Here is a 19,842-nt window from a genome sequence, read left to right as displayed (position 1 = left end):
CTTGACCCCTTCCTCCCTGGGCAGTCCCTCAAATATTGGAAGACCGCTATCATGTCTCCCCTGGTCCTTCTCTTTACTAGACTAGCCAAGCCCAGTTCCTGCAACCGTTCATTGTATGTTTTAGCCTCCAGTCCCCTAATCATCCTGGTTGCTCTTCTCTGTACTTTTTCTAGAGTCTCAACACCTTTTTTATAATGTGGTGAACAAAACTGGATGCAGTACTCTAGGTGTGGTCTTACTAAGGTTTTAAAGAATTCGTTTTCTTTTTTCCCCCTTAATGGAAAATGTATGAAATTTTGCCATTTACCTATTAATAGAAGGACAGACAAACTGAAAGAATTATGCTGCTTTTCTTTCTACAGAAATGACATTTCCTTCCTTCCTTTCTTCCTTCCTTCCTCTCTCCTGGAAGCCCATCCATTTCTTATGAAACCCGAGAACCCATAGAGCCCAATGTGGAAAAAAAACTCCACTGGAAAATTGCATGAAATAAATTGTTAAACAATTCATTAATTTATTAAACATGAAACTGTTTACAGTTCAACTTGCATGAATTGATAAATGTAGATAGGGAAAGATCCACATTTTTACAAATCAATAATCTATACTGTATAAAGAAAGCTGTCCTGTCCTGTTTCATTTCAGAGTCTGCATTCCTCAAACATTCCCATTTATTCTTGACCATTATAGCTCTTCTTCTTGCTCACTTGGCTTAAGCAGATTTGGGAAATTCTTATACACACCCGTTATGCTGCAGAGCAGTGAACTTCCTTGTATCACAAACAGAAACCCATGCAATTAGCGAACTGCAAAAAACAGACCACATCAACCAACATTATCTTTACAATTTCCCAAGTTCAGGACAGAGATCAATCTGATTGCAGTTAAATGATTAATAAAATACAGCCAATGTAATGATGTCTAAGGCTCCTTTTAATCACAGAGAGAAATTATAACTACTTGTAATGACATATGAGAGTCTTCTTGGAGAAAAAAAGGATCTTTAAATGGTCTAACATTTTGAGCAAAATCCTACTTCTGATTTCCCACAGGAGAGTAACTTCTCTCCTTCACTATTTCCTTTCCTCAGCTGAACCCTGAGCTCCCTCACACTATCTATTGGCAATCTGTGACAAGCCATTCCCAACAAAGGGTAAATCCAGCCCACATTTCCTCTGGGATGACCTTGGCATCATTCTTGGGGACAATCCATGCAAAAGGTTTATTGTGTAAGTAATTTTCACTGCTGGATCTTACTTGAGTGTATATAGATCACTTTCCCCTAAGTTTGCAGGAGGGCAGAGTAACTTTTTCAATATCCCTCTATCTTCTATTTAATCCAATACTTTCAGCAAGCTAAACACTGTCTTCAGTTTTGTTGTCCAAAATATCTTACAATATATTTCAAAGTCACAAGTGCCATATTGTCTAAGGCCCTGCAACTTCCACATAATACAAACCAACTCCATGGCTAAATATATGGGTCAATAATTAGCCTGCATTTTAGTTATAAATAAGTCATTTGATCTTACAGTATATGATGTTAAAATAGTACCACGATAAGACTGATCTAGAAGCAGGTTTGGGACAGGCTCAGAAACTGTAAGGAAAACATGTGCATAGATATAAATAGGGGGGAAATGAAGGTGGTTGAATATATTTAATCCCACAAGATTGTTGAGAGTTATCTGTAATCAGGGACTGGAGGTATAATGGAATAAATTGAAATATTCATTTTATTGTGGTGGTCTGGAACCACTACAAATCTGCAGTATTTCTAAGGTATGACCATACATGACTTCCTATCAATTCAGATTTCCTAAAGTTTGGACTATTCTGTTGCTGATCATACTCATAATAAAAAGCAATATTTGGCCAATGAGCTGGTGGTCTTGGCTATAAACCTCTAGCTCCAACTCAGTTTTGCTGAATAGATCACCACATTTGTAGTGCAGTTTATCTGGGAGAGTGCTAAGTTTTCAGCCATGCTGTCAAAGTCAATAAGTGCCTTCAGTGTATGCCCAGCAGGGATGAACGCATCTATAGTGTGCTCATATATTAGTTACGTAGTCTGAGATACATACAGTACACATTTAACTATTCACAAGCCTTTCTGAGAACCATTGTTTGCTGGTTACACATTTAGCTTAGCTGAGTAAATTTAACATTAGGTTGAAGTGTCAACTTTCTGCAAGACTTAAAGTGCTTTTAAATCTGTTCTTCATAATGTGGCAGCTGCATGCTCTAATTTAGAAAGGTTACATTATTGTAATAGATGTCATTCCTTATTTATTATCACAGATCCAGCAACTTCATGCTCCTCTGATCTTCAAATCAATCCTGTAAGATTAAGCTACGTCATTCCCTTCCTTGAAAGAGCATAGAAAAGGGTCATAATCTCAAGGGTCAAAAATCACTAGGTCAATCCTGAATTTATGATTAGGTTATCAATTTCATTTTCCTCTTAAAAGTTTAAATTATATGCTTGCTTGCTTGCTTGCTTGTTGCTTTTGATTACCTGATTAACTGGAGGAAAGTTCAAACATTTAGGAAAAATGAATGTATGGTGATCAGGAGAAATTCTGAAGGAGAAGAATAATGGTATCTTACATAACTGAGTGTAGATGACTATAGACACTGAGATTTATTTGTCTTTGTTTTCTGTTTTCTGTTTTCCTACCTCTTCAAGTTTAATGCACTGACTGATTTCAGCTCACAATCATTACAGTATGCTGTTTGATAAATAAAAAGTAAACATTTTAAAATGGTTTCAAAGTATTGGAATCTGTGATGTGGAAAAAACATTAGTTCATTATCACAGTCTTCAAAATATTATTGCTAAGATTTGTCCTGCTTCATATGCTTTCTATAAATGAGTCTCTGTCAGAACTAGTTTGTGCCTCTAGACATGTTTAATACACTTCAGCTCTTTGAAAATATAGCGAATTAGTTCCAGGGAAAAAGTTGAAGGACAACAATAGGCTTTAGCCTGATTAAAATTGATAATCCTGAAAAGATGTAATTAAATAATTTTCAGTTAGACAATAAATATTAAATCTTACCATAAAAAGGTCTTGGTCTTCTCTAGGAAATTTGTCAAAGATTATGGATGAAAGAGATGTGTTTGTAGAAGTAAAGAGTAAAGCTATGAAAAACTTCAAAAGGGTGCTTGCTTGAGGGAAGGTTTGAATGTGCCCACCATCAAAACTGCTTTGCAAAGCAATATGGCCTCTTTCTTTCTTTTTTTTTTTTTAAACAAGTTTTATTGATTTTTCAAGACAAACAAAACATATAAAACCTCCTTTCCAAGAACTACCCATAAACTTCAACAAGACAAACAAAGCATTATTCTTTAAAACATGGTTCCACATTATCACACTTGAAGCAAAACATTGGAGAAAAAAAAAAAACCTCCTTAGTTATCATTTATACATATCTTTTCCCAATTTCTCTCCTTTAATTTCATTTCTCCAAGATTTTATTAATTTAGAATCAAACATAATCCACACACTAAACATAAAACATAAAACTTCTTTGAAAAGTGACTTGGCCCCAGGTTACATCTTTTTGACAGACCTAAATCAAATTCATGCCCACCTTATATACCCTTCATATCTTATTAACCATTTTGTATTTTCTATATAACTTCTCCCATCTTTTCACTCTCTTAATTATATTTTATTTATTTCATCTTATTTCAAAGTCATTATACTTATGTCTTTTGTCTGTTCTTTAGTAAACATCTATGTATCTCTTCCCTTTAACCAAAAAATTTCCCCTGTAATCGCTTTTGAAGTATGACGCCTTCTCCTAAAATAAAACTTAAAATAATACATAATTTCCATTCTGATTCTGCTTAGTACCTTCTACATATTAAATCTTAAAATGAAAGAATAACAAACTTATAGTATAATTAAATGTATAATTTCTATTCTAATTCTAGTTCTAATAAGTACATTGTTTTAGAATAGAAAAATAAAATACTAAAGTTATAATAATATTAAAACACTAACAAATTAAACTTTAACTAAGCATTAATCATTTAACAGATCTCCTAATATTTAATCAAATATCAACATCCATCATTATTAAACATTAATATTTCATTAAATATTCCAATAAACTGTTCCAAATACAAATACTACAATACTATCTTATGCACTCTTGCAGAATCTTCTTTAATTATAAGCTATCTATCATCCTTCATCTCTAAAGAAAAAACTTTTTTAAAAATCTTGTCCTAACCCGTGGCTTTTTTTTTCTTTTTCCCTCCCTTTTTTCTCCAATCTGGTCTTTTTGCCCCCTCCTCTCCTCTCCCCCTTTTTAAGTTTCCCTCTCTGTTGTAATTCTCTTTTCAATTGCTTTCTAACATTGTACCTTCTTTTCATCCTATTTTTCTTTTTCTTGGTTGTTTTATTAAATCTTAAATTCTCCTTTTCCCTTCCTTCCTTCCCATTTTCTTTCTTAATCAAACTTTTTAGTCCATTAAAGATGGCTTCTTCCTTTTCTTCTTCTTCTTCTCCTTCTCCTTCCTCCAGTGTTTGCTGGTACGTAGAAACCGCCATTTCTAAAAGTGGAAGGCAGCTCCCAAAGAATCCTTGCCACTTTGTTGTCTTTCTTTTAATTTTTCATATTCCATTTTCAGTTCATCAACCGGTGGTACCATTATAAGTTTTTTTTAAAAAAACAACAACAACAACCCAGATGCTTTCAATCTTGAAGTAATTTCCAAATGTCAGAGTTATCAAACAATCCAAACAAGCAAAACTTTTTCCTCTTCTTCTCTTTTACAGTTTTTTCTCCAGAGGCAAAATCCCAGATATATTTTAAAAGCCGTATTTCCATTAATTAATGGTCTTGTAATCTTCAAGGCGTCTCCTCCAGCAAAGTTTAGGAAAAAAAATTTTTTTTTTTTTTAGTCCTCCCTTCCCACTTATAACAAAGAGCTTATTTTTACCTTTAGAGAGCAAGTTTTTCTGTGCTCCTTTGCTTTCTCCGTAGGGAGGGTGAGTGAGCTTTCCTTCAGCACTTTCGCCGATGTTACAAATTCTTTTGGAAACAAATGTATCAATCCAAAGTCAGGTTCCCAGGGTGTTTTAAAAGTACATCATGTCCTGGTTTAGCCAAGAAAACTTCTCCTTCTAAGTCTTCCTCCTGCGCAAACTTGTCCGGTTGAAGAATCCTTCATGGCTGCCGAGACAGCCGCTCATCCGTCTCGGGAAAAGGAGTCTAGCCGGCTGGGGAGGGGGGGTGCGATGTCCCCAGACCCCTGCTCGGATCTCCTCTGTCTTCCGCTGCCCCTTCAGGGTAGCGACAACCCCCAAATCCAGTTGGATCGAGGGTACCTTGACGGCGAGCACAGCAGGGACCCGCAGAGAAGCGGATTCCTGCCGTCGACGAAGCCTTACAACCCGGAAGTCCGCCTCTTTCTTTCTTGTAGTAAAGGAGAGCCAGTTGCTGCTTCACCCTGATCTGCTTCAAAGGTTCTCTTGGCCTCATTCAGCAGAGCTTTCACTCCTGCAAAAGACTGGTAGGATTTTTTTTTCCAGCAGAACAAGGCTAAGAGGACGTATCCCCAGGACTGCTAGCTGAAGTCCTGTCAGTCTAGACAGCTTCATCAAAAGTGCTGAACGTTATGGCACATTCTATAGGTCATGCCACATTACAAATTAGCCTTGTAGTCCCTCAACATATCTGGAATGACTTCAAAGCTAGGAAGTTTCTCCGACAGCAGTGGTGCAAAGAGGTTTGGGGCCAACTATATTGCTTTTCTGAGGTAATATGCTTTGTCTCTTTGCTTCAATGAAACAAACTGCATCGCCTCCACCGTGCAAATTTCTTCATTAAAGCAAATATAAGTTGCTTTTCGCAGTAAAAAGGCAATTATTTCATCAAATCAAACTCGATTCATGGTGATTTCATGGCTACATCTCTGTAATTTTCATTGCAAAATTACAAAAGCATGTTGTCATTGCCTTATTCTGGAATTTCCTTTTCAAAAACTTCTAAGTCTTGCCTACAGCTCTGATATTTTCTGGTGCTTTCTCATGCAAGTACTAAGCAGATATGGCCTGCTTAGACTTTTTTCGAGTCAGTTAAGGTCAGCTAGGCACTGTTAGCCGCTGTTACTATTTTCAAGAGACATGTTCTAAAACACTGGTCGCCAACCGGTGGGCCATGGCCCACTGGTGGTCCGTGAGAAAATTTTGGTGGTCTGCAGAGAAATGTCACCCTCAGAGCACCCCTACAAAGCAATTAATCCAGGCTGTGTGGGAACATAAGGCTGTGCCACCCACATGGCCCGCATGAACCCTTCCCACCCACTCACTCTTTACCTGGCAAACTTGCCTGCTACGTTGCTATTTTTCCTTACCCCCCCGACCATCAGCTGTTCTGCTGTGCCGGGAGATTTAGATTAGCTAGAAAGCAGGAAATTGTTGGATTTCTCACTTTCTAGCTAATCTTTAGATTTTCGTCTCTGCTTTTAAGCAGAGCCAAATCCTCCTTAGGACTTCTGTTATTCAGTGCAGACTCACTGCAAGCAAATTTTATGTGACAGACTCAGGTAGCCAATGGCAGATAGATAAATCTCTGAATGAATCTGTGATTCTGTGAGCAACTCAATCTGCCTGCCTGCTTTACCTGATTTGGGGTAAAAGTTGCTCTTTTTTTAATAAAAAATTCAATATTTACATAAATATTTATAATATTTACATACAAACCATGGCCCTCCAGTCACATGACCACTAAGCCACACCCACAAATTAGGCCATGCCCACAGAACCTGTTGTTAAGAAATTTGAATCCCACCCCTACCTCTGTATGTTTGTGTGTGTGTGAGAGAGAGGGGGGGAGGAAGGGAGGGAAGGAGAGAGAGTGGTTAGATCAGATCTCTCTCTCGCGCGTGTGTGCGCTCTCTCTTTCCCTCTCTCTCCCACCAATGTCAGCAAGCTACCGTCAGTCAAAATTCATATTAGTAGTCCCCGGGATTTAAAATTATGAGTTTGGTGGTCCCTGAGGTCCAAAAGGTTGGTGGTCCCTGAGGTCCAAAAGGTTGGCGACCCCTGTTCTAAAATGATTATGCCATATTAGCCCATCTCATTGAAGCCTACTACCTAGCCTGTCATATTTCTCTCTTCCTTTGATTTCTGGAACAAATTGAACATGTGAAGAAGACTGGCTTGGAAATTTTGAAAAAAGAACTTGGAACAATAATGGATTACAAACGTATTATTATTAATTTAAAATCATTGGTCACCCAATTCCAATGGACTATGAGCCAATAGTGTGGCAGGGGCACACACTTTTTTTTAGATCACCGGTATAACAAAAGAATGTACATTTCAAATCATGGGAAGAAATTATTCCATTGTTGTGGTCAGCACCATCTATACCCAGTTTTGGCTATTACAGTGCAGAAGAAATTGAAATGGTTCAAAGATAGCAATGAGGATAAGCAGGGATGTAGAAACCAAGTCCAAAGATGAGAGTCTGAAAGAGCTGGCTGTATTTAGAGTGGAGAAATACTGAGCATTAACGTGCCTTACTTTGTTCTATGGAAGGTCATCCTTGTGTGCAAGTCTGGTAATAATCAATGTAAGTTATAAGAAAACAAGATTCCTTTACTGAATGTACACAACTGGACAGCATTGTGGGTTGTTCCAATTTGGATTCCTGTAGCAAGTAGAGGGACTTGACTTTAAATGGACCTTTTCACCATTGTGATCTTTTTATTGATTTATTAATCAAACTTACATAGATGCCTATCTCACCAAAAGCAGTGCACAACTAGTAATTCTAAGACAGTTGCAGAAAGTATTGTAAGTTCTAGGACAGAGGTTCTAATCTGGGGTTAATGAAGCACATTGTAATTCTATGTAAGTGAAGGTTTCAGTCTGGGACTGCCACTCCTGAGCCGTGCATGTTAAATAACAGAATCTGGTTTTTTGGGTAAGGTAATCACATTATTGGAGACCACAAAAGGAGTAATTGGGTCAGCCAGCTTAAGAATCTCTATTCTTTTCCTAGAACCTACAACCATTTTCACTTGACACAAAGTAATCATTATGAAAGTCACCTTTTATTGTACCTGTGCAGATATTAATGAAACATGGCCTTCCATTCAATTGTCTTTGGACTCAGTGAATCTTGGAACCATAAATGAATATTTTTAAGCTTTTGCTGGAAACATCCATAATATAAATTTTCTTTGCCTAAGAAAAATGAAAGGTAAAGCCAAGGACAGATGTTGCTAGTTAAATACCTCTGTTCCTGGCTACAGTTAACCTATGGCATATTTCCTTTTAAAATTTTGCATAGTAGAGAGTGTCAACAAAACTTCAGATTACAGTGTGTCAGGACTTTTACGGAGATACCTTATCAAACACTAATAATGGGTTTTTTTAGTCAGATAGAGGAAATATTATCAGGAAATTCTAGGCAGCTAAGTCTCAATTCTCATATCTATAAAATAGGAATAATAAATACAGCAATAAGGTAGTTGACGTACTTTGCGCAAAGTATCTTGTAGGCCAAAGAAAAATTCATTGTTCTCCTGTTTTCAATAGCTTTGAATTGGAAAAATGATAACAACAGCCAGGAAACTTGGCAATATCCTTATAGCTGCTTACAGACTTTATCCTGCTGAAAAACATGGGCAACTCATCCATAACCATGACACTGGACTAGGAGGAGAGTTAAAGCTACATTTTGTACCATAAGATTTTTTATTATGATAAAGAAGTAATGACATGTAAGAATACAGTGGCGTGAGGTGGAAGCAATCTTGATAAACAAAGGTGAATGTAATTTACTGTATCTATGAATGAACAATTGGAGAATGGGTGAGTCTCTGCTCAGAGATTCCAAAGTTCAACAACATGAAAATAAAATAGAATATCTCATATCAAGGACTTACATATTTCCCATAGAAGATAGAAGGGTCCTGAAATTCTTCAGGAAGAAAATTTGAATTCTGCAGCATTTTTGTGTTCAGTATAATTTTTTGGATGCATCAAAGATAGATGACATAAAATAAAATCAGTAGTAGTGGCTAGGTTCTTCAGATTACATCAGGACAATATTTTTACTATAATCAATAAAACTAAGATACATTTTTAAAGTAAATGGTGGGGGGTTTTTTTGGTGTGGGGGGGGGGGGGGGGGGGGGGGGGGGGGGGGGGGGGGGGGGGTGTGTTGGTGGTGGGGTTTTATGGGGGGGGGGTTGGGGGGGGGGGGGGGGGGGGGGGTTTTGGGGGGGTGGGGGGGGGGGGGTGGGGGGGGGGGGGGGGGGGGGGGGGGGGGGGGGGGGGGGGGGGGGGGGGGGGGGGGGGGGGGGGGGGGGGGGGGGGGGGTGGGGGGGGGGGGGGGGGGGGGGGGGGGGGGGGGTTGTTTTTTGGGGTTTTGGGGGGTGGGGGGGGGGGGGGTGGGGGGGGGGGGTTTTTTGGGGGGGGGGTTTGGGGGGGGGGTGGGGTTGGGGGGTTGGTGTGGGGGGTTTTTGGTTTTGGGGGGGGGGGGGGGGGGGTGTTGGGGGGGGGATTTAAAATATTATTAAATAATTGGATGCTCCAACACTGGAGGATTTAAAGAAGAGATCAGATGCCGTTTGTTTGAAATTATATAAGGTTTCCTGCCTGAGCAGGGAGTTGGACTAGAAGACCTCCAAGGTCCCTTATTTTGTTATTCCTGATCCCATCACATGGTTTATGGATGACATCCAGTATTAACATAAGTAAAGAGAGCAAAAGTTTATGAAGTCCCCATTGCACTAATTTTAGTGGGAATTCCGTTACTGAATTTCTTGTTTCCTAATGATGATTATGATTCAGAAATCATAATTATACTATAGGTTTTTCCGAAACATTATGGCTTACATATGTCTGGAAAACTCCCAGAAGTCAGCACATTTCTAACATTCAAATGTCTTTCACGGTGATTGGGATTACATGTTGGAATGTAAGCAACTGGAATCATATTGCTATTTGTGTTGATAGGGAACTGCCAATTTGAGCAAAACAATGCATGTAAAGGTTAATGCACTGGAACAACTTCTTGCACTGTTAAGCTTTTCTATATCAGCAGTGGGCTTAAATGTCTGGTACAGACTATGCATGGTCCTATTTAGTAACTACTAATCATCACCTACCTTCTGCTCAATGTGAGGGAAGGAGAAATAGTTGAACGTTAGGGATCAGTTTCAAGTCATGGTAAAACACCTATGACCGTGATGGCAAACCTATGGCATGCATGCCAGAAGTGGTATGCAAGAAGCTGCCTGGAAGAGCCCCACTGAGCATACGCGCACGCCCAAGGGTGGGATTCAAAATTTTTAACAACCGGTTCTGTGGGCGTGGTTTAGGTGGTGGGTGTGACTTGGTGGTCATGTTATTGGCTGGATGTGGCCCACTCAACATCACTCACATCGAGGCACGCATCTCCTCACCTGGCCTTTCATGATTGTGGGGATGCTGCAACAGTCATGAGTGTGAAAAAGGGTCATGTCATTTTTTTCAGTGCCATTGTAACTTTGAATGGTCACTCCACACAAGCAAAGAACCAGCAAAGGAGGAGGAAAAAACTCTACAGAAGTTCTTGAGACAGGAAGTCTTGTCCTGCCAAGAATGTAATAAGGGTTAATGGAGAGGCAGTTTCTGTAAGCAACACCAGAATGTTTCCTTCCTGCCTTCCTTACAGGATTAGGCCAATGATTTCCTCTGACAACTGGTTCTCCAAACTGCTTAGAATGTTAACAACTAGTTGTAGCGAATAGGTGTGAACCTGTAGAATCCCACCCCTGCGCACGCCCCCCATCAGCCAGCTGATTGTCGGGTATCTGCCATACATGCGCAGGGGGAGATGCGTGCATGGTAGATGTGTGTGGCATGCGGGGGGTTGCATGTGCATGTGTAGGCATGTGGGGGGGGGGGTTGCGTGCATAGGGAGTCATGCACACATGTGCAGGGGACAGAGGGAGTTATGCGCACATTGAATCATGGGTGCAGGCATGTGAGCGCACAAGCATGCAACATAAAACAGGTTAGCCCTCACTGACCTATGATCTTCTGTTCCTTAGAAAGAGTGTGTCATTAGCATGCTTCCTGTCCTTCTACACATGAACAAGAATGTTTCCTGGTGAAAGCTACAACTTGGAGACTTTCTATAAGCCTCCATCCATTCTTTCATAGGGCAACCACATTGTCACACAAACTAACTGTAGAAGATAAAAGGTAACCATTCCATATAATGAACCTAGGACAAGTGATACAATCAAGATCAAGGGAAGTACTAATGCCACTCTGTAAAGCCTTAGTAAGACCACACCTAGAGTACTGTATCCAGTTTAGGTCACCACATTATAAAAAAGATGTTGAGACTCTAGAAAAAGTACAGAGAAGAGCAACCAGGTTGATTAGGGAACTGGAGACTAAAACATACGAAGAACGGTTACAGGAACTGGGCTTGGCTAGTCTAGTGAAGAGAAGGAACAGGGGAGACATGATAGAGGCCTTCCAATATTTGAGGGGCTGCCACAGAGAGGAAGGGGTCAAGCTATTTTCTAAAGCTCCTGTAGGCCAAACAAGGAATAATGGATGGAAACTGAACAAGGAGAGATTTAACCTGGAAATAAGGAGAAACTTTCTGACAGTGAGAACAATCCACCAATGGAACAGCTTGCCCTCGGAAGTTGTGGGAGCACCATCACTTGAGACTTTTAAGAAGAGATTAGACTGACATTTGTCAGAAATGGTGTAGGGTCTCCCACTTGGGCGGGGGGTTGGACTAGATGACCGACAAGATCCCTTCCAACTCTGATTATCTGTTATCTGTTACCCATGGTCTCTGGATGCTTGCTTAAAAATGTTGAAGAGCTATGGATGGACTGGTAGGTAGATTTCATTCCAAGTTGGTCAAAATACGTTATTTAAATAATATTTTGGCTTCCCTGGAAAATGAATAAGATTGCAAGTTTCCAGCTGGTCTTATGAATACAAGATGTGAATACAAGATGCTGAAACTGGCAGTACTATAAAACACAGGCTGGTGAATCTATTATGGGAGCTCCAGGGTAGGCAGGACACTGTACAATAAACCAAACAGTTTTCAAATGCTCTTAAAAGTTCGATACATCCGTTTTTACGGCTGCAAGTCCAGATTTGATTTAAAAAAAACAACACATGCACACACAAAATATAGCCCCACTGAACGCAGAATGTTATCCTTTCTAATTCTCCATTCCTCTTTGGATAAGGCTGTTTTTAATCATTAGCAGGCAAGGAGATGAGACTTGGAGACTATTTAAAGATAATTAGAAAAGAAGTTAGCCTTTATTATTTCAAAGCATTTCATTAGATTGCTGTTGAGATCATGATGAAATGAAAAAAAACAAACAAACCTTCATGGCGTGACTCATCTGCTGTATGAAATTACTTGTCTGAGCCAACATTTTTCTCTTCTCTCTGCTCGGTGGGAAGCGATTGGATTTTTGCACGGTCTCATGGCAGCAGTGTTTTTCCTGACCAGGCGGAAAATCTGAACTCTAGATCTTCCTCCATGATTTTTTTTTTTTAAATTCCCACTTGTAATTGGGGTTACTGAAGGTGAAACTCAGAAGCAGCACACAGCCAGGGTACAGTTAAAGAAAGGAAAAAATTATGCCATGACCCAGATTTCATAAACAGATGGAAAGAAAAAGATAGGAGTTACTGAGAAGCTGGAATGTACAGATAATCCTCGGCTTACGAACACAACTGAGGCCATCCTTTCAGTTATTAAGTGAAACATTTGTTAAATGAGCTTTGCCCCATTTTAGGATGTTTCTTGCCACGGTTGTTAAGTGAATTCCTGAAATTGTTAAGTTACTAACATGGTATCAGCATTCCAGCAAACCTCCATTGCACTCAATAACTCCAAGACAGACAACTCTCAAGGGCTCCTTTTAATTGGATAGTAACTGGCATAACTGTGGAATCCCGAATCTGAAAATTGTGGGCTTCCTTGCAATAAGTAAAAACTACAATTCCATCCCCTGCACCCATCATCACATCACATGGCCCAGTCACCATCCGTCCCAAGTTAAGACTTCCTTTCACTATGCGCAATGCAACCTGACCTTGAATCAGAAAAAGAATGTTATTATGTTTAACTAGATATACTCCAATGGGTTCCCCCGCTCCCACTTTCCCAGGCTCAATTGTGGCAGCGTGGAAGCATCGGATCTCAAAATGGCTTCTACAGCTGACACACGGCTGTTATGTGAATCTGTCTTCCCCACTGACTTTGCTTGTCAGAAGGTTGTTATTAAAGGTGATCATGTGACCCCAGGATATGTGACTGTCATAAATGTTAACCAGGTGCCAAGCATCTGAAAGTTGATCACATGACCACAGGGCTTCTGCAACGGTCATAAGTGTGAAAAACAGCCATAAGTCAATTTTTTTCAAACCCATTGTAACTTCTTACAGTCATTAAACGAACTGTTATAAGTCAAGGACTATCTGTACTGTCAAAATGTTCTGGCTTACGGTATCATTAAGTGCATTTATCTAACTAAAGGGCACATGAGAAGCAAGGAAAGGCTGTCAGGGTTTCAGATAAATATGATTATATCCTCGTTATTCAATTTCATGCCCACCCACCTTTGTAGTGTTATTCTCTCTGAACTATCCCTGAAGATTCATCACCTCTCTAATATTCATTGAGTACAATACAAATAGCTGTACTAAGTGCTTTTAATGTATTAACTGAGAATGACAGTGATTTGGCTTTCGATCAGAACATGTTTCTGTGGTTTGATATTTATTTTCATTTCTATTAAGAAAAATTGGCTCGTTAATTATGGTAGTTCATCCTTGCTAGCTTTTCAAAAATTCTGTAAACTTGAGCGATTGATTGGCTAGTTGAGTAATACCCCAGAGATGTGATCAGCTGGATGAGTGCGATCTTGCAATACTTAGAAATGATTTACTTCTGCTGCTCTGAATCACTTTGAGCCTGTGAGAGTGTAGGTTCCACCACCACCACCCAGCAAATACTGAAAGAAATGCAAACGGCTTTTACTAATTTAGTCCCGTTTAGTTTTCAGAGCAAATCAACATGAAACAAAAACAAAATTAGTCCGAGATATACTGTATTTCAATATGAAGGTTTCTTTACTGCTGATGAAGGTTTCACATTTGTCCTGGCTGTGACATAAGAATGAGTCTGCAAAAGCACTTTCTGAATTTCCACCCTCAGCCTTGGTCACTCAGGAAGAAACTTCCTTCAACCCTTTTATCAACTCCTTTTCTTACATCTCCTTCCTTTTCCTTGTAATTAAAATTTCTATGAAAGTTAAACATAGCCCTAAGGACAACCCCACATATAACATCTTTCATGGCATGGGGCCATGGTTTTTTGTGCGGCAGTTTATGGATCCTGTTATTAAAGAGTTCCATCTTGGCAAGACCCAAGAAGAGCCGTTTCTGTTGTTGCACCTGCCCTGTGGAACATCATCAGAGGGGGTATTCAGCAGGTTCTGACCAGTTGTGGAGAACCGGTAGTGGAAATTTTGAGTAGTTTGGAGAACCGGCAAATACCATCTGTGCCTGGCCCCACCCCCATCTATTCTCTGCCTCCTGAGTCCCAGCTGATTGGCTGGGTCTTCTTTTGTTGCCCTGCACAGGAAAACGGAGCTGGAAAGAGGTTAGTGGGGTGGGGAGGGAATGGGATTTTGCAGTAACCTTCTCCTGTCAGCTCACCAAGCCAAGTCAAGCCATGCCTGCCAAACCACGTCCACAGAACTGGTAGTAAAAAATTTTGAATCCCACCACTAAATATCATCCCTCAAACACTAACTTGACCTTGATCCTGTTGACCTGGGTTTCTTGTCCTGTCTCTAAATGTTAGTTGTGTTGTGTTTGTCTGTTATTTTATCCCAGCTTCTAGTTACATATTTATTTTGTGTTGCTGGTTGTGTTGCTAACTACCCAGGGTCACTTTAGTAATATAGGTGGCCATATAAACTGAAGAAAATAAATCACCAAACAAATAAATTTTATATTCTCTTTAAATTATATTTAATATAGCTTTCCATAAGGGGGAAAAACAACTCTAGAGCTGAAATATTCCTTCTGTCCTCCCATAAAATAATCTCCAATGAACATACCATGCAATCACTAGGTAACAATTAGCAGGCCTTTTGTTGTTATTTTTCCTTCATGCAGTTATCTAATTTACTTATATACAGTATGGAATAAAGCTGTGCAAACTTTGAAAACAATTCAGAAATGCTTTTGACCTTGGGCACACACAGTATCTTTTCAGGCTTAAGCCTGAAAAAGGTTATAACTGCTTTAAGAATCATATTGATTCCTTGGCAATTTTTTCCCCCAGATTCATGCAAAAGTTGAAAAAAAATGCCAGCCCAATTTAACACATAGCAGAGCAATGCATGTTTATACAAGTCTGAACCAATTCTTCCAGACCATTGGGGAACCATGCACAGTCTTAACAAGCACTATATCTTATTTTACTTTGCATCCAATCTCAACCTTACAGTAAATCAATATGTTCTTGTTAGTGCTTGAAGGCTCCTCCACACTGGAACATTTGAAGTGATCCAGGATTACTACTAATGGTTGGATTTTTGCAGCTGAGCCCATGAACTTTCAGCTCCCAGGAAGCACAAGAGAAAACTGCAGTGCCACTTGTACTGTGGGAATACTTCTATGTGTTTACTGGGGGCGGGGGGGATGTCCCATTGAGTTCTCTATATCTGTACCCATGAAAATGCATTCATGTCCTGTGGTTTTCATGCAAAGAACATCCTGAACCAACATCTTAAAATTGTGTCAAATTATAGATAATCACCAGTTTATGATCCCCATGAAATGTTCTTTGCTTTCAAAGTATGTCTTGTTTATTTGTCCCCCTCTCTTGCATAAGCAATGTGGAAGAGTTCTGTGAAATTTCAGTGTTAATGCACTTATTTTATTTCTTCCTAATAAAGTTATCCATTTGAAAAAGAGATCAATGCCATATGTCAGTAGCCCTCAATCTTTTGGGCATCAGGGACCAGTTCCATGGAGGTTTTTCCACGGACCAGAGGGGACATGATTTTGCATGCTATATGCATCTATGCATGAGGCTTGCTTGTTTGCGCAGCCCAGTTGCTGGCATGCCGTAGACTGGTCCTTGGACTGGGAGGTTGGAGCAGGAGTGGGATTCTCCAGGTTCGCACCTATTTGTTAGAGCCGGTTGTTAACATTCTAAGCAGTTCAGAGAACTGGTTGTCAAAAGAAATTACTGGCCTAATCCTGTAAGGAAGGCAGGAAGGAAACATTCTGGTGTTCTTACAGAAACTGCCTTTCCGTTAACCCTTATTACCTTCTCGGCAGTACTAGACTTCCTGTCTCAGGAACCTCTCTGGAGGTTTTTTCCCCTCCTTTGCTGGTACTTTGCTTATATGGAGTGACCATTCAAATTACAGTGGCACTGAAAAAAGTGACTTATGACCATTTTTCACACTTACGACTGTTGCTGCATCCCCACAGCCATGAGAGGGCAGGCGAGGAGATGCGTGCCTCGATGTGAGTGATATTGAGTTGGCCACACCCAGCCAATAACATGACCATCAAGCCATGTCCACCAGTCACATGACCACCAAACCACGCCCACCACCTAAGCCATGCCCACAGAACCAGTTGTTAAAATTTTTGAATCCTACCCCTGCCCACCCCCCACAGATGCCTGTCAAATGTGTTTTTTCTGACCTGTCAAATCCTTCAGTCAACAGCTAATAGCTATACTGGATGAAGTTTATTCTAGAAATCAAAGTCAAACTTAGCTGAAGGAGACAACTCTGGGCAAGGGCAGCATCAAAAATACTCAAGACACGTTGTCTTCTGAAAGCATAACTACAGAGTTTTTGTTTTGTTTTGTTTTTTGTTTTACTCCTGCCTGGAAACATCCCTGCAGTTTTCTTGGCACAGTTTTTCAGAAATGGTTTGCCATTGCCTCTTTCCTAGAGCCGAGAGACAGAGACTGGCTCAAGGATAGGTTTTGTGCCCCAAATGGGACTTGAACTCACAGTCTCTCATTTTCTACCCTGATGCCTTCTCAGGGGTCTTCAAACTTGACGGCTTTAAGACTTGTGGAATTCAACTCCCAGAATTCCTCCTCCAGTCATGTTAGTTCAGGAATTCTGGGAGTTGAAGTCCACAAGTCTTAAACTTGCCAAGTTTGAAGACCCTTGCCTTAACTAATGTGCCAAACTCGCTCTCATGACTACTGTAAAATATTCAATATACTTCAAAGAGAATATAACATATATTTGTATGATGATTTATTTTCTTCAGTTTATATGGCCATCTATCTTGCTAAAGTGACTCTGGGTAGCTAGCAACACAGCCGTCAACATAAAATAAACATGTAACTGAGATAATTGTGTTCTAAGGTTACAAGGTTTCTAAAACAGGGTTCCCAGAAATGCTGAAAATTGCATACATACCAGTGACCAGAATGTAACAATACATTTCAAAGAAAGAGATAAAGACTCTGCCTAGATCTACTTTTAAGCTACCAGGAGCCAGAAATGAATCACAGGAAGATGATTCCTGTTCTATACATTCACTTCCTCTGAAGCAAGTGAAACCAAAAAGATGAAAGAGAGACTGTAAGAAACTTCAGGCCTTTCAAAAGTAGAGCTTTTTTTGTCCATGAATAATTAGGGTATAACTTCTACATTTATGGGAATGTTATTACAGCTTATAGCTGGTGATTCTTTAATCATCAAATTAAGGAAGTTTGGTTGGAGTTACTTTAAAGAACTTAAGATCAGGAGGAGCTTTTGCGTAAGATCAGTATTCACTGATTTTCATCATTTCAAAGTGGCACTTCCCTAAGTGAAAAAGTAAGTGTGGATGTGTGTGAACTGAAATAGAAAAAAAAGGATTAAATTTTCTTACTAAGTCAGCACAAACTGCCAAAATAGCCTTGAAGATATTTTCTGGAAAAAAATGTTTCCATTTATCTATACATTTGTAATAAAAGAGATATGCACTTGGGTTGCTAAGGGTAAAATAAAAATTGCATTTTAAAAAAAAGTTTTTTTCCAGTTTTCCTGTCTTAATAAAATACAGCCAACCTCTAGCTTCTTCACATAACAATATGTGTTTGTGACCAGCTTGCCAACTACGAAGAGTTATTTTTCCCTCCTCTCTGGTTTCCAGTCCTCTATTCTTCCAATAGAGACAATGTGAAAGTCACAGATACTTGACTGTTCCTAACTTCAAAAGTTAGTCCGCTATTTGATTTCCCACTTCAAAATACTTGTGTCAGAGAACAAAGAAAGTCTGTTTTTTTCTTATCAGCAACTGAAACATACAAGAGCAATCAATAACAGAAGGGCAGTCATCTTATTTTATGCCATATACACACATCTTATCCATATATATTTTTATATTTCACTCATATAAGTTTGTCCCATTTTTTTACCTTATGATATAAGGTCTATCTTTGATCTAACCGTCTAGAAGAGAATAAGAAGAGGAAAGATCTTACAAACTGTCGAAAATGAGAATGTTTTTAAGTGTTTACTCTTCTTTTCTTTTTCTCTTTCTCCTTTCTTTTTGCTTTTCTTTCTTTTTTCTTTTCTCTTTTCTCATTTTTCTATTGTGTATGTGTTGTTGATTTGTTTTAAATTGTAAAATTAATAATTTTTTTTTAAAAAAAACAGAAGGGCAGTCATCATCTTAATTGGAAATAACCACAAAAATATTTAAAAGGCAGCTTTTTATGAAACCATGCAAGACAAAGTTATTTTCCAGAGTCCTTAGTGTGATCACTAATATAAAGAATTCATTGGGCTTTCTTCTGTTAAGACTAGATATTAAGATTCCCTGAAAAGAAGAATTATAGGGTTTTGTCTCTTGTTTCTTTAAGCAGAAGAAAACAATGTAAGATTAATTACTAATTAGAATGGCACCACCTGCTGCAGTCAAAATACATTTAACTAACATGAAAAACAAAAGAAGATTCCTGGGTAAGTCTATATGGCTACTTATAAGCGATAGAACGGGACTTTTCAAACTGACAGCCAATGGATACACTTGGAACTTTGAGAGCAGGTTTTGGATGGCTATCTGGAGTTTACAGAGAGCATAGCTAAATGTCTATGGAGTGTTCAATTGATTCAATTAATCGTTCATTATAAATAACAAGCCAGCAGGCATTCACATACAATTTCAATCTAGTGACTTGTGGATTATAACTACTGGTTAAATGCTATATCAGCATAAGCCAAACCAAACTTAATAAAATGTGATAAACATGAGAAAAGGCCATAGCTCACTGACAGAATATCAGCATGGAAGGTTCCAGATTCATGGCACCTCAAAGGAGAGTTGGGAAAGAATCCTACCAGAAACTCTTTGGAGCAAATGGACACAATAGTTTGACTTGGAAAAGGTTTCTTCCTTTCCTTTTGATTATATGTTTTTTTCTGTAACATGCCAAGCATCATTCATCCTGTAACCATTTGTGGTCACTTAACTCAGGTCTGATGTGGTACTTTGATGTGATACCAGACTTAACAATTTAGTGTTTTAGCAGAATACCAAATGTACAGGAAGCAAGCTCAGAATCAAATCTTCTTATAGTACATGATGGGTTCCAACATTACTTTGTTTAATAATGGGTAAACCCAAGATTGTAGGTTTTGGGGGTCTTTTTAAAAGTGAGGTTTATGGTTTAGGGTTATGTTATACCCAGTTTTCAATTAATAATGGTTAATGCTATTGATTTCATCTCCCAAGTTCTCTGCCAGATCATAATTTTGGAGTCTAGATCAGTGTCTTTGTAGATCAG

This window comes from Pseudonaja textilis, chromosome 1, assembly GCF_049901715.1.
Source record: "Pseudonaja textilis isolate UNSWEBS1 chromosome 1, rPseTex1.2, whole genome shotgun sequence".
Taxonomy (NCBI): domain Eukaryota; kingdom Metazoa; phylum Chordata; class Lepidosauria; order Squamata; family Elapidae; genus Pseudonaja; species Pseudonaja textilis.
The sequence above is the reverse complement of the archived record's forward strand: the minus strand, read 5'-3'. Positions refer to the sequence as shown.